This window comes from Garra rufa, chromosome 1, assembly GCF_049309525.1.
Source record: "Garra rufa chromosome 1, GarRuf1.0, whole genome shotgun sequence".
In the NCBI taxonomy this organism is placed as follows: Eukaryota; Metazoa; Chordata; class Actinopteri; order Cypriniformes; family Cyprinidae; genus Garra; species Garra rufa.
In genome coordinates, this window is record NC_133361.1 from 105509250 (window position 1) to 105523217 (window position 13968).

The following is a 13968-nucleotide window of genomic DNA, read 5'->3' on the forward strand; positions in this document are numbered from 1 at the left end:
ATGTCCATTTCCAATTTATTCAGCCCCGTCAAATAAGTTGTGGGTGGACATGCACCATATGTGGTGAAATACTCGAAAACTCAACGTGAAATCCACAATTTTGTTCATTTGTATGCAAATTGTACAGTATTATGACATGAAACTTTCATCATTGGATTCCACTGAGTGTGCTGAGTACAGTAGAGGTGTTTGTTTTTTTTTTCAACAATATTGGGATGTTAATTGACATGACAAAATGTCCATTTCCAATTTATTCAGCGGGCCCTTCATAATGCTCCCGTGGACATTCATTTTTATGCAAATTCTACAGTATTATGAGATAAAACTTACATAAATGGATTCCACTGAGTGTGCTGAGTACAGTAGAGGTGTATTTATCAACAATATTGGGATGGTTATTGACATGACGAAATGTCCATTTCCAATTTATTCAGCGGGCCCTTCATAATGCTCCCGTGGACATTCATTTTTATGCAAATTCTACAGTATTTTGAGATAAAACTTACATAAATGGATTCCACTGAGTGTGCTGAGTACAGTAGAGGTGTTTTCATCAACAATATTGCACATACTTATTAAAAAATACACTTTATTGAAGTGTCCACGGAAGCAGTATATAAGGCCCGTCAAATAAGTTGAGCGTGGACATAAAATTTGGGGGTCCGTATCTCCGGCCCCCGGGGGGGTAGGGACTTGGGGCAGGTGGCATCGGAAAGAGGTCCACGTGATCTAATAATACCCTGAGTTTGGTGGAGTTTGCCCCCGTTTTGGGTGTGTTACAGCCGGTCAAATTTTGGTACTTTTTGTCTTTGGGGATCCGTATCTCAGGCCCCCGGGGGCCTATCGACTCGGGAGTGGTGGCCTCAAACATGGCCCCTCGAGGGCTACAAACGAGCCGAGTTTCAAGTCTCTGGGACATGTCCTTCCGTTTGACCCCCTTAAATCTGGGGGGCCGTATCTCCGGCCCCCGGGGGCCTATCGACTCGGGACAAGTGGCGTTCGGTAGGCCTAGGGGCGGTTCAACTTTGACCCAAATGTCTTTAAGATTGCCCCCGTTTTGCGTGAGTTATGGCCGGTCAAATTTTGGGACTTTTCACATGACGAAACGTCCATTTCCAATTTATTCAGCGGGCCCTCCATAATGCTCCCGTGGACATTCATTTCTATGCAAATTCTACAGTATTATGACATGAAACTCACATAAACGGATTCCAATGAGTGTACTGAGTACAGTAGATGTGTTTTTATCAACAATATTGGTGATGTTTATGTACCTGACGAAATGTCCATTTCCAATTTATTCAGCCCCGTCAAATAAATTGGAAATGGACATGCACCATATGTGGTGAAATTACCGAAAATCCACAATTTGAAATCCACAATTTTGTTCATTTGTATGCAAATTCTACAGTATTATGAGATAAAACTTTCATTAATGGATTCCACTGAGTGTGCTGAGTACAGTAGATGTGTTTTTAGTAAACAATATTGGTGATGTTTATGTCCATGACAAAATGTCCATTTCCAATTTATTCAGCCCCGTCAAATAAGTTGTGGGTGGACATGCACCATATGTGGTGAAATACTCGAAAACTCAACGTGAAATCCACTATTTTGTTCATTTGTATGCAAATTCTACAGTATTATGACATGAAACTCACATAAACGGATTCCAATGAGTGTACTGAGTACAGTAGATGTGTTTTTATCAACAATATTGGTGATGTTTATGTACCTGACGAAATGTCCATTTCCAATTTATTCAGCGGGCCCTTCATAATGCTCCCGTGGACATTCATTTTTATGCAAATTGTACAGTATTAAGACATGAAACTGACATAAATGGATTCCACTGAGTGTGCTGAGTACAGTAGAGGTGTTTTTATCCACAATATTGGGATGTATATTGACATGACAAAATGTCTATTTCCAATTTATTCAGCCCCGTCAAATGAATTGGAAATGGACATGCACCATATGTGGTGAAATTACCGAAAATCCACAATTTGAAATCCACAATTTTGTTCATTTGTATGCAAATTCTACAGTATTATGAGATAAAACTTACATAAATGGATTCCACTGAGTGTGCTGAGTAGAGTAGAGGTGTTTTTATCAACAATATTGGTGATGTTTATGTATATGACAAAATGTCCATTTCCAATTTATTCAGCCCCGTCAAATTAGTTATGGGTGGACATGCACCATATGTGATGAAATACTCGAAAACTCAACGTGAAATCCCCAATTTTGTTCATTTGTATGCAAATTCTACAGCATTACGAGATAAAACTTACATAAATTCCACTGAGTGTGCTGAGTACAGTAGATGTGTTTTTATCAACAATATTGGTGATGTTTATGTACATGACAAAATGTCCATTTCCAATTTATTTAGCGGGCCTTTCATAATGCTCCCGTGGACATTCATTTTTATGCAAATTCTACAGTATTATGAGATGAAACCGACAGAATTGGCTTCCACTGAGTGTGCTGAGTACAGTAGAGGTGTTTTCATCAACAATATTGCACGTAGTTATTAAAAAACACACTTTATTGAATTGTCCACGGGAGCAGTATGAAGGGCCGGTCAAATAAGTTGCCGGTGGACAAAAAGTTTGGGGGTCCGTATCTCCGGTCCCCGGAGGAGCAGCGGCTCGTGGCCGGTGTCGTCGGTTAGGTCTCCCGCGGGTCTAACGGGGCCCCGAGTCTGGTGCGGTTCGGCGTCGATTCGGCCGAGTGGTGGCCGGTCAAAGTTTTGGACTTTGGGGCTTTGGGGGGCTCTATCTCCGGCCCCCCGTGGAGTAGGGACTCGTGGCCGGCGTCGTCGGAGAGGGCACGGCGAGGGCTAACGATCGAGCCCGGTTGGGAGCCTCTAGGCCTCTTCTTTCGATTTGGCCCCCGAAACTAAGGGGGTCCCTATCTCGGGCCCCCGGTGGAGCAGCGACTCGTGGCCGGTGTCGTCGGGTAGGGCTCCCGCGGGTCTAACCGGACCCCGATTTTGGTGCGGATCGGCGTCTATCCGGCCGAGTTATAGCCGGTCAAAGCGTGGGGCTTGGGGGGTCCCTATCTCCGGCCCCCGGAGGGCTAGGGTCTCGGGGTGGGTGTCGTCGGATAGGGGCCGCGGAGGTCTAGGATCGACCCGAGTTTGGTGCGGTTCGGCGTCTATCCGGCCGAGTTATAGCCGGTCAAAGCGTGGGGCATGGGGGGTCCCTATCTCCGGCCCCCGGAGGGCTAGGGTCTCGGGGTGGGTGTCGTCGGATAGGGGCCGTGGAGGTCTAGGATCGACCCGAGTTTGGTGCGGTTCGGCGTCTATTCGGCCGAGTTATAGCCGGTCAAAGCGTGGGGCCTTGGGGGTCCCTATCTCCGGCCCCCGGAGGGCTAGGGTCTCGGCGTGGGTGTCATCGGATAGGGGCCATGGAGCTCTACGATCGACCCGAGTTTGGTGCGGATCGGCCCCGGCGTTCGCGAGTTATAGCCGTTTGAAAAAAACGTCCCAAAAAGACGGGTTCAGAACCGAACCGCCCATCCGACGTTCCTCCGGGGACCGGGGCGGCACCCCGTCAGGCCGGGAATGGCGAGCCTCGGGCGGATCGGCCGGCCGCCTCGAGGAGGGTGGAAGTCAGGCACCGGAATCGTTCATCGACTTAGTCATTTTTTCAGGGTTCAGAAGCGTTTAGCCCATCCGCCTTTCCTCCGGGGCAGGGCGCAGCTCCCCGTCAGGCCGGGAAAGGTGAGCCCCGGGCGGATCGGCCGGCCGCCTCAGGGAGGGTGGAAGTCATGCACTGGCATCATTCATCGACTTAGTCATTTTTTCGGGCGATGATTTGGCCGAGTGACAGCCGGTCAAATTGTGGGGTTTGGGGGGGCCCTATCTCCAGGCCCCGGGGGAGTAGGGACTCATGGCCTGCGTCGTCGGAGAGGGCCCAGCGAGGGCTATCGATCGAGTCCGGTCTAATTTTGGGACTGAGTCCGGTCTAATTTTGGGACTTTTTAAAATAAAGAAACGTCCATTTCCAATTTATTCAGCGGGCCCTTCATAGTGCTTCCGTGGACATTAATTTTTATGCAAATTCTACAGTATTATGACATGAAACTCACATAATTGGCTTCCACTGAGTGTGCTGAGTACAGTAGAGGTGTTTTTATCCACAATATTGTGATGTACAGTTACTTGACAAAATGTCCATTTCCAATTTATTCAGCCCCGTCGAATAAGTTGAGTGTGGACATGCACCATATGTGGTGAAATACTCGAAAACTCAACGTGAAATTCTCAATTTTGTTGATTTTTAAGCAAAATTGTGCAGTATTATGACATGAAACTCACATAAATGGATTCCAAGGGGTATGCCAAGTACAGTAGATGTGTTTTTATCAACAATATTGGGATTTTAATGTAAATGACGAAATGTCCATTTCCAATTTATTTAGCGGGCCTTTCATAATGCTCCCGTGGACATTCATTTTTATGCAAATTCTACAGTTTTATGACATGAAACTCACATAATTGGCTTCCTCTGAGTGTGCTGAGTACAGTAGAGGTGTTTTCATCACCAATATTGCACGTAGTTATTAAAAAAATACACTTTATTGAAGTGTCCACGGGAGCAGTATGGAGGGCCCGTCAAATAAGTTGCGCGTGGACAAAAAGTTTGGGGGTCCATATCTCCTGCCCACGGAGGAGCAGCGGCTCGTGGTCGGTGTCGTCGGTTAGGTCTCCCACGGGTCTAACGGGGCCCCGAGTTTGGTGCGGTTCGGCCTCGATTCGGCCGAGTGACAGCCGGTCAAAGTTTTGGAGTTTAGGTTTTTGGGGGGCTCTATCTCCGGCCCCCAGGGGAGTAGGGACTCGGGGCATGCTTTGTCGGAGAGGGCCCTGCGAGGGCTATGGATCGAGTCTGGTCTAATTTTGGGGACTTTTTAAAATAAAGAAATGTCCATTTCCAATTTATTCAGCGGGCCGTTCATAGTGCTCCCGTGGACATTAATTTTTATGCAAATTCTACAGTATTATGACATGAAACTCACATAATTGGCTTCCACTGAGTGTGCAGAGTACAGTAGAGGTGTTTTTATCCACAATATTGTGATGTATAGTTACTTGACAAAATGTCCATTTCCAATTTATTCAGCCCCGTCAAATAAGTTGAGGGTGGACATGCACCATATGTGGTGAAATACTCGAAATCTCAACGTGAAATTCTCAATGTTGTTGATTTGTAAGCAAAATTGTACAGTATTATGACATGAAACTCACATAAATGGATTCCAAGGGGTATGCCAAGTACAGTAAAGGTGTTTTTATCAAAAATATTGGGATTTTAATGTAAATGACAAAATGTCCATTTCCAATTTATTCAGCCCCTTCAAATAAGTTGAGGGTGGACATGCACCATATGTGGTGAAATACTCGAAAACTCAACGTGAAATTCACAATGTTGTTGATTTGTAAGCAAAATTCTACAGTATTATGATATGAAACTCACATAAATGGATTCCAATGAGTATGCTGAGTACAGTAGAGGTGTTTTTTATCAACAATATTGGGATTTTAATGTAAATGACGAAATGTCCATTTCCAATTTATTTAGCGGGCCTTTTATAATGCCCCCGTGGACATTAATTTTTATGCAAATTCTACAGTATTATGAAATGAAACTGAGAGAATTGGCTTCCACTGAGTGTGCTAAGTACAGTAGAGGTGTTTTCATCAACAATATTGCACATACTTATTAAAAAAATACACTTTATTGAAGTGTCCACGGGAGCACTATGAAGGGCCCGTCAAATAAGTTGCGGGTGGACATTAAGTTTGTGGGTCCGTATCTCGGGCCCCTGTTGGAGCAACGACTCGGGGCCGGTGTCGTCGGTTAGGTCTCCCTCGGGTCTAACGGGGCCCCGAATTTGGTGCGGTTCGGCCTCGATTCGGCCGAGTGACAGCCGGTCAAAATTTTGGAGTTTAGGGTTTTGGGGGGCTCTATCTCCGGCCCCCAGGGGAGTAGGGACTCGTGGCCTACGTCGACAGAGAGGGCCCGTTGAGGGCTATCGATCGAGCCCAGTTGGGAGCCTCCAGGCCTCTTCGTTCGATTTGGCCCCCGAAACTACGGGGGTCCATATCTCGGGCCCCCGGTGGAGCAGCGACTCGGGGCGGGTGTCGTCGGTTAGGGCTCCCTCGGGTCTAACCGGACCCCGAGTTTGGGGCGGATCGGAGTCTATTCGGCCGAGTTATAGCTGGTCAAAATGTGGGGATTGGGGGGGCCCTATCTCCGGCCCCCGAAGGGGTAGGGCCTCGGGGTGGGTGTCGTCGGATAGGGGCCATGGAGGTCTAGGATCGACCCAAGTTTGGTGCGGTTCGGCGGCGATTCGGCCGAGTGACAGCCGGTCAAAGTGTGGGGTTTGGGGGGTCCTATCTCCGGGCCCCGGGGAAGAAGGGACTCATGGCCTGCGTTGTCGTAGAGGGCCCGGCGAGGGCTATCGATCGAGTCCGGTCTGATTTTGGGACTTTTTAAAGTAAAGAAACGTCCATTTCCAATTTATTCAGCGGGCCCTTCATAGTGCTTCCGTGGACATTCATTTTTATGCAAATTCTACAGTATTATGACATGAAACTCACATAATTGGCTTCCACTGAGTGCTCTGAGTACAGTAGAGGTGTTTTTATCCACAATAGTGGGATGTAAATTTACATGACAAAATGTCCATTTCCAATTTATTCAGCCCCGTCAAATAAGTTGAGGGTGGACATGCACCATATGTGGTGAAATACTCGAAAACTCAACGTGAAATTCACAATGTTGTTGATTTGTAAGCAAAATTGTACAGTATTATGATATGAAACTCACATAAATAGATTCCAATGAGTATGCTGAGTACAGTAGAGGTGTTTTTTATCAACAATATTGGGATTTTAATGTAAATGACGAAATGTCCATTTCCAATTTATTCAGCGGGCCCTTCATAGTGCTTCCGTGGACATTAATTTTTATGCAAATTCTACAGTATTATGACATGAAACTCACATAATTGGCTTCCACTGAGTGTGCTGAGTACAGTAGAGGTGTTTTTATCCACAATATTGTGATGTATAGTTACTTGACAAAATGTCCATTTCCAATTTATTCAGCCCCGTCGAATAAGTTGAGTGTGGACATGCACCATATGTGGTGAAATACTCGAAAACTCAACGTGAAATTCTCAATTTTGTTGATTTTTAAGCAAAATTGTGCAGTATTATGACATGAAACTCACATAAATGGATTCCAAGGGGTATGCCAAGTACAGTAAAGGTGTTTTTATCAATAATATTGGGATTTTAATGTAAATGCCAAACTGTCCATTTCCAATTTATTCAGCCCCGTCAAATAAGTTGAGGGTGGACATGCACCATATGTGGTGAAATACTCGAAAACTCAACGTGAAATTCTCAATTTTGTTGATTTTTAAGCAAAATTGTGCAGTATTATGACATGAAACTCACATAAATGGATTCCAAGGGGTATGCTAAGTACAGTAGATGTGTTTTTATCAACAATATTGGGATTTTAATGTAAATGACGAAATGTCCATTTCCAATTTATTTAGCGGGCCTTTCATAATGCTCCCGTGGACATTCATTTTTATGCAAATTCTACAGTTTTATGACATGAAACTCACATAATTGGCTTCCTCTGAGTGTGCTGAGTACAGTAGAGGTGTTTTCATCAACAATATTGCACGTAGTTATTAAAAAAATACACTTTATTGAAGTGTCCACGGGAGCAGTATGGAGGGCCCGTCAAATAAGTTGCGCGTGGACAAAAAGTTTGGGGGTCCGTATCTCCGGCCCACGGAGGAGCAGCGACTCGTGGTCGGTGTCGTCGGTTAGGTCTCCCACGGGTCTAACGGGGCCCCGAGTTTGGTGCGGTTCGGCCTCGATTCGGCCGAGTGACAGCCGGTCAAAATTTTGGAGTTTAGGGTTTTGGGGGGCTCTATCTCCGGCCCCCAGGGGAGTAGGGACTCGGGGCATGCTTTGTCGGAGAGGGCCCGTTGAGGGCTATCGATCGAGCCCAGTTGGGAGCCTCCAGGCCTCTTCGTTCGATTTGGCCCCCGAAACTACGGGGGTCCATATCTCGGGCCCCCGGTGGAGCAGCGACTCGGGGCGGGTGTCGTCGGTTAGGGCTCCCTCGGGTCTAACCGGACCCCGAGTTTGGGGCGGATCGGAGTCTATTCGGCCGAGTTATAGCTGGTCAAAATGTGGGGATTGGGGGGGCCCTATCTCCGGCCCCCGAAGGGGTAGGGCCTCGGGGTGGGTGTCGTCGGATAGGGGCCATGGAGGTCTAGGATCGACCCAAGTTTGGTGCGGTTCGGCGGCGATTCGGCCGAGTGACAGCCGGTCAAAGTGTGGGGTTTGGGGGGTCCTATCTCCGGGCCCCGGGGAAGAAGGGACTCATGGCCTGCGTTGTCGTAGAGGGCCCGGCGAGGGCTATCGATCGAGTCCGGTCTGATTTTGGGACTTTTTAAAGTAAAGAAACGTCCATTTCCAATTTATTCAGCGGGCCCTTCATAGTGCTTCCGTGGACATTCATTTTTATGCAAATTCTACAGTATTATGACATGAAACTCACATAATTGGCTTCCACTGAGTGCTCTGAGTACAGTAGAGGTGTTTTTATCCACAATAGTGGGATGTAAATTTACATGACAAAATGTCCATTTCTAATTTATTCAGCCCCGTCAAATAAGTTGAGGGTGGACATGCACCATATGTGGTGAAATACTCGAAAACTCAACGTGAAATTCACAATGTTGTTGATTTGTAAGCAAAATTGTACAGTATTATGATATGAAACTCACATAAATAGATTCCAATGAGTATGCTGAGTACAGTAGAGGTGTTTTTTATCAACAATATTGGGATTTTAATGTAAATGACGAAATGTCCATTTCCAATTTATTCAGCGGGCCCTTCATAGTGCTTCCGTGGACATTAATTTTTATGCAAATTCTACAGTATTATGACATGAAACTCACATAATTGGCTTCCACTGAGTGTGCTGAGTACAGTAGAGGTGTTTTTATCCACAATATTGTGATGTATAGTTACTTGACAAAATGTCCATTTCCAATTTATTCAGCCCCGTCGAATAAGTTGAGTGTGGACATGCACCATATGTGGTGAAATACTCGAAAACTCAACGTGAAATTCTCAATTTTGTTGATTTTTAAGCAAAATTGTGCAGTATTATGACATGAAACTCACATAAATGGATTCCAAGGGGTATGCCAAGTACAGTAAAGGTGTTTTTATCAATAATATTGGGATTTGAATGTAAATGCCAAACTGTCCATTTCCAATTTATTCAGCCCCGTCAAATAAGTTGAGGGTGGACATGCACCATATGTGGTGAAATACTCGAAAACTCAACGTGAAATTCTCAATTTTGTTGATTTTTAAGCAAAATTGTGCAGTATTATGACATGAAACTCACATAAATGGATTCCAAGGGGTATGCCAAGTACAGTAGATGTGTTTTTATCAACAATATTGGGATTTTAATGTAAATGACGAAATGTCCATTTCCAATTTATTTAGCGGGCCTTTCATAATGCTCCCGTGGACATTCATTTTTATGCAAATTCTACAGTTTTATGACATGAAACTCACATAATTGGCTTCCTCTGAGTGTGCTGAGTACAGTAGAGGTGTTTTCATCAACAATATTGCACGTAGTTATTAAAAAAATACACTTTATTGAAGTGTCCACGGGAGCAGTATGGAGGGCCCGTCAAATAAGTTGCGCGTGGACAAAAAGTTTGGGGGTCCGTATCTCCGGCCCACGGAGGAGCAGCGACTCGTGGTCGGTGTCGTCGGTTAGGTCTCCCACGGGTCTAACGGGGCCCCGAGTTTGGTGCGGTTCGGCCTCGATTCGGCCGAGTGACAGCCGGTCAAAATTTTGGAGTTTAGGGTTTTGGGGGGCTCTATCTCCGGCCCCCAGGGGAGTAGGGACTCGGGGCATGCTTTGTCGGAGAGGGCCCTGCGAGGGCTATGGATCGAGTCTGGTCTAATTTTGGGGACTTTTTAAAATAAAGAAATGTCCATTTCCAATTTATTCAGCGGGCCGTTCATAGTGCTCCCGTGGACATTAATTTTTATGCAAATTCTACAGTATTATGACATGAAACTCACATAATTGGCTTCCACTGAGTGTGCTGAGTACAGTAGAGGTGTTTTTATCCACAATATTGTGATGTATAGTTACTTGACAAAATGTCCATTTCCAATTTATTCAGCCCCGTCGAATAAGTTGAGTGTGGACATGCACCATATGTGGTGAAATACTCGAAAACTCAACGTGAAATTCTCAATTTTGTTGATTTTTAAGCCAAATTGTGCAGTATTATGACATGAAACTCACATAAATGGATTCCAAGGGGTATGCCAAGTACAGTAGATGTGTTTTTATCAACAATATTGGGATTTTAATGTAAATGACGAAATGTCCATTTCCAATTTATTTAGCGGGCCTTTCATAATGCTCCTGTGGACATTCATTTTTATGCAAATTCTACAGTATTATGAAATGAAACTGAGAGAATTGGCTTCCACTGAGTGTGCTAAGTACAGTAGAGGTGTTTTCATCAACAATATTGCACATACTTATTAAAAAAATACACTTTGTAGAAGTGTCCACGGGAGCTGTATGAAGGGCCCGTCAAATAAGTTGCCGGTGGACGTAAAGTTTGGAGGTCCGTATCTCGGGCCCCCGGTGGAGCAGCGACTCGTGGCTGGTGTCGTCGGTTAGGTCTCGCTCGGGTCTAACGGGGCCCCGAGTTTGGTGCGGTTCGGCCTCGATTCGGCCGAGTGGTAGCCGGTCAAAGTTTTATAGTTTGGGGCATTGGGGGGCTCTATCTCCGGGCCCCGGGGGAGTAGGGACTCGTGGCCTACGTCGTCGGAGAGGGCCCGTTGAGGGCTATCGATCGAGCCCGGTTGGGAGCCTCCAGGCCTCTTCGTTCGATTTGGCCCCCGAAATTACGGGGGTCCATATCTCGGGCCCCCGGTGGAGCAGCGACTCGTGGCTGGTGTCGTCGGTTAGGTCTCCCTCGGGTCTAAAGGGGCCCCGAGTTTGGTGCGGTTCGGCCTCGATTCGGCCGAGTGGTAGCCGGTCAAAATTTTATAGTTTGGGGCATTGGGGGGCTCTATCTCCGGGCCCCGGGGGAGTAGGGACTCGTGGCCTACGTCGTCGGAGTGGGCCCGTTGAGGGCTATCGATCGAGCCCAGTTGGGAGCCTCTAGGCCTCTTCGTTCGATTTGGCCCCCGAAACTACGGGGGTCCATATCTCGGGCCCCCGGTGGAGCAGCGACTCGGGGCGGGTGTCGTCGGCTAGGGCTCCCTCGGGTCTAACAGGACCCCGAGATTGGGGCGGATCGGCGTCTATTCGGCCGAGTTATAGCCGGTCAACATGTGGGGATTGGGGGGGCCCTATCTCCGGCCCCCGAAGGGGTAGGGCCTCGGGGTGGGTGTCGTCGGATAGGGCTCCCTCGGGTCTAACAGGACCCCGAGATTGGGGCGGTTCGGCGGCGATTCGGCCGAGTGACAGCCGGTCAAAGTGTGGGGTTTTGGGGGTCCTATCTCCGGGCCTCGGGGAAGAAGGGACTCGTGGCCTGCGTTGTCGTAGAGGGCCCGGCGAGGGCTATCGATGGAGTCCGGTCTGATTTTGGGACTTTTTAAAATAAAGAAACGTCCATTTCCAATTTATTCAGCGGGCCCTTCATAGTGCTTTTGTGGACATTCATTTTTATGCAAATTCTACAGTATTATGACATGAAACTCACATAATTGGCTTCCACTGAGTGTTCTGAGTACAGTAGAGGTGTTTTTATCCACAATAGTGGGATGTTAGTTTACATGACAAAATGTCCATTTCCAATTTATTCAGCCCCGTCAAATAAGTTGAGGGTGGACATGCACCATATGTGGTGAAATACTCGAAAACTCAACGTGAAATTCACAATGTTGTTGATTTGTAAGCAAAATTGTACAGTATTATGATATGAAACTCACATAAATGGATTCCAATGAGTATGCTGAGTACAGTAGAGGTGTTTTTTATCAACAATATTGGGATTTTAATGTAAATGACGAAATGTCCATTTCCAATTTATTCAGGCCCATCAAATAAGTTGCGGGTGGACATGCACCGTATGTGGTGAAATACTCGAAAACTCAACATGAATTCCTCATATAATACATTAGAAGTGGACAAATGTCCCACTTGCAATGTATGCAATGGGATTGGCTGTTTAATACATTGGAAATGGACACATGTCCCACTTGCAATGTATTCAATGGGATTGGCTGTTTAATACATTGGAAATGGACACAGGTCCCACTTGCAATGTATTTAATGGGATTGGCTGTTTATTACATTGGAAATGGACACACATCCCACTTGCAATGTATTCAATGGAATTGGCTATCTATAACATTGGAAATGGACACACATCCCACTTGCAATGTATTCAATGGGATTGGCTGTTTAATACATTGGAAATGGACACACATCCCACTTGCAATGTATTCAATGGAATTGGCTATCTATTACATTGGAAATGGACACACATCCCACTTGCAATGTATTCAATGGAATTGGCTATCTATTACATTGGAAATGGACACACATCCCACTTGCAATGTTTTCAATGGGATTGGCTATTTATTACATTGGAAATGGACACACATCCCACTTGCAATGTATTCAATGGAATTGGCTATCTATTACACTGGAAATGGACACACATCCCACTTGCAATGTATTCAATGGGATTGGCTGTTTAATACATTGGAAATGGACACAGGTCCCACTTGCAATGTATTCAATGGGAATGGCTGTTTAATACATTGGAAATGGACACACGTCCCACTTGCAATGTATTTGATGGAATTGGCCATCTATTACATTGGAAATGGACACACATCCCACTTGCAATGTATTCAATGGAATTGGCTATCTATTACATTGGAAATGGACACACATCCCACTTGCAATGTATTCAATGGAATTGGCTATCTATTACATTGGAAATGGACACACATCCCACTTGCAATGTATTCAATGGAATTGGCTATCTATTACATTGGAAATGGACACATCCCACTTGCAATGTATTCAATGGAATTGGCTATCTATTACATTGGAAATGGACACATCCCACTTGCAATGTATTCAATGGAATTGGCTATTTATTACATTGGAAATGGACACACATCCCACCTGCAATGTATTCAATGGAATAGGTTATTTATTACATTGGAAATGGACACACATCCCACTTGCAATGTATTCGATGGAATTGGCCATCTATTACATTGGAAATGGACACACATCCCACTTGCAATGTATTCAATGGAATTGGCTATCTATTACATTGGAAATGGACACACATCCCACTTGCAATGTATTCGATGGAATTGGCCATCTATTACATTGGAAATGGACACACATCCCACTTGCAATGTATTCGATGGAATTGGCCATCTATTACATTGGAAATGGACACACATCCCACTTGCAATGTATTCGATGGAATTGGCTATCTATTACATTGGAAATGGACACACATCCCACTTGCAATGTATTCGATGGAATTGGCCATCTATTACATTGGAAATGGACACACATCCCACTTGCAATGTATTCGATGGAATTGGCTATCTATTACATTGGAAATGGACACACATCCCACTTGCAATGTATTCGATGGAATTGGCCATCTATTACATTGGAAATGGACACACATCCCACTTGCAATGTATTCAATGAAATAGGCTATCTATTACATTGGAAATGGACACACATCCCACTTGCAATGTATTCAATGGAATTGGCTATTTATTACATTGGAAATGGACACACATCCCACTTGCAATGTATTCAATGGAATTGGCTATCTATAACATTGGAAATGGACACACATCCCACTTGCAATGTA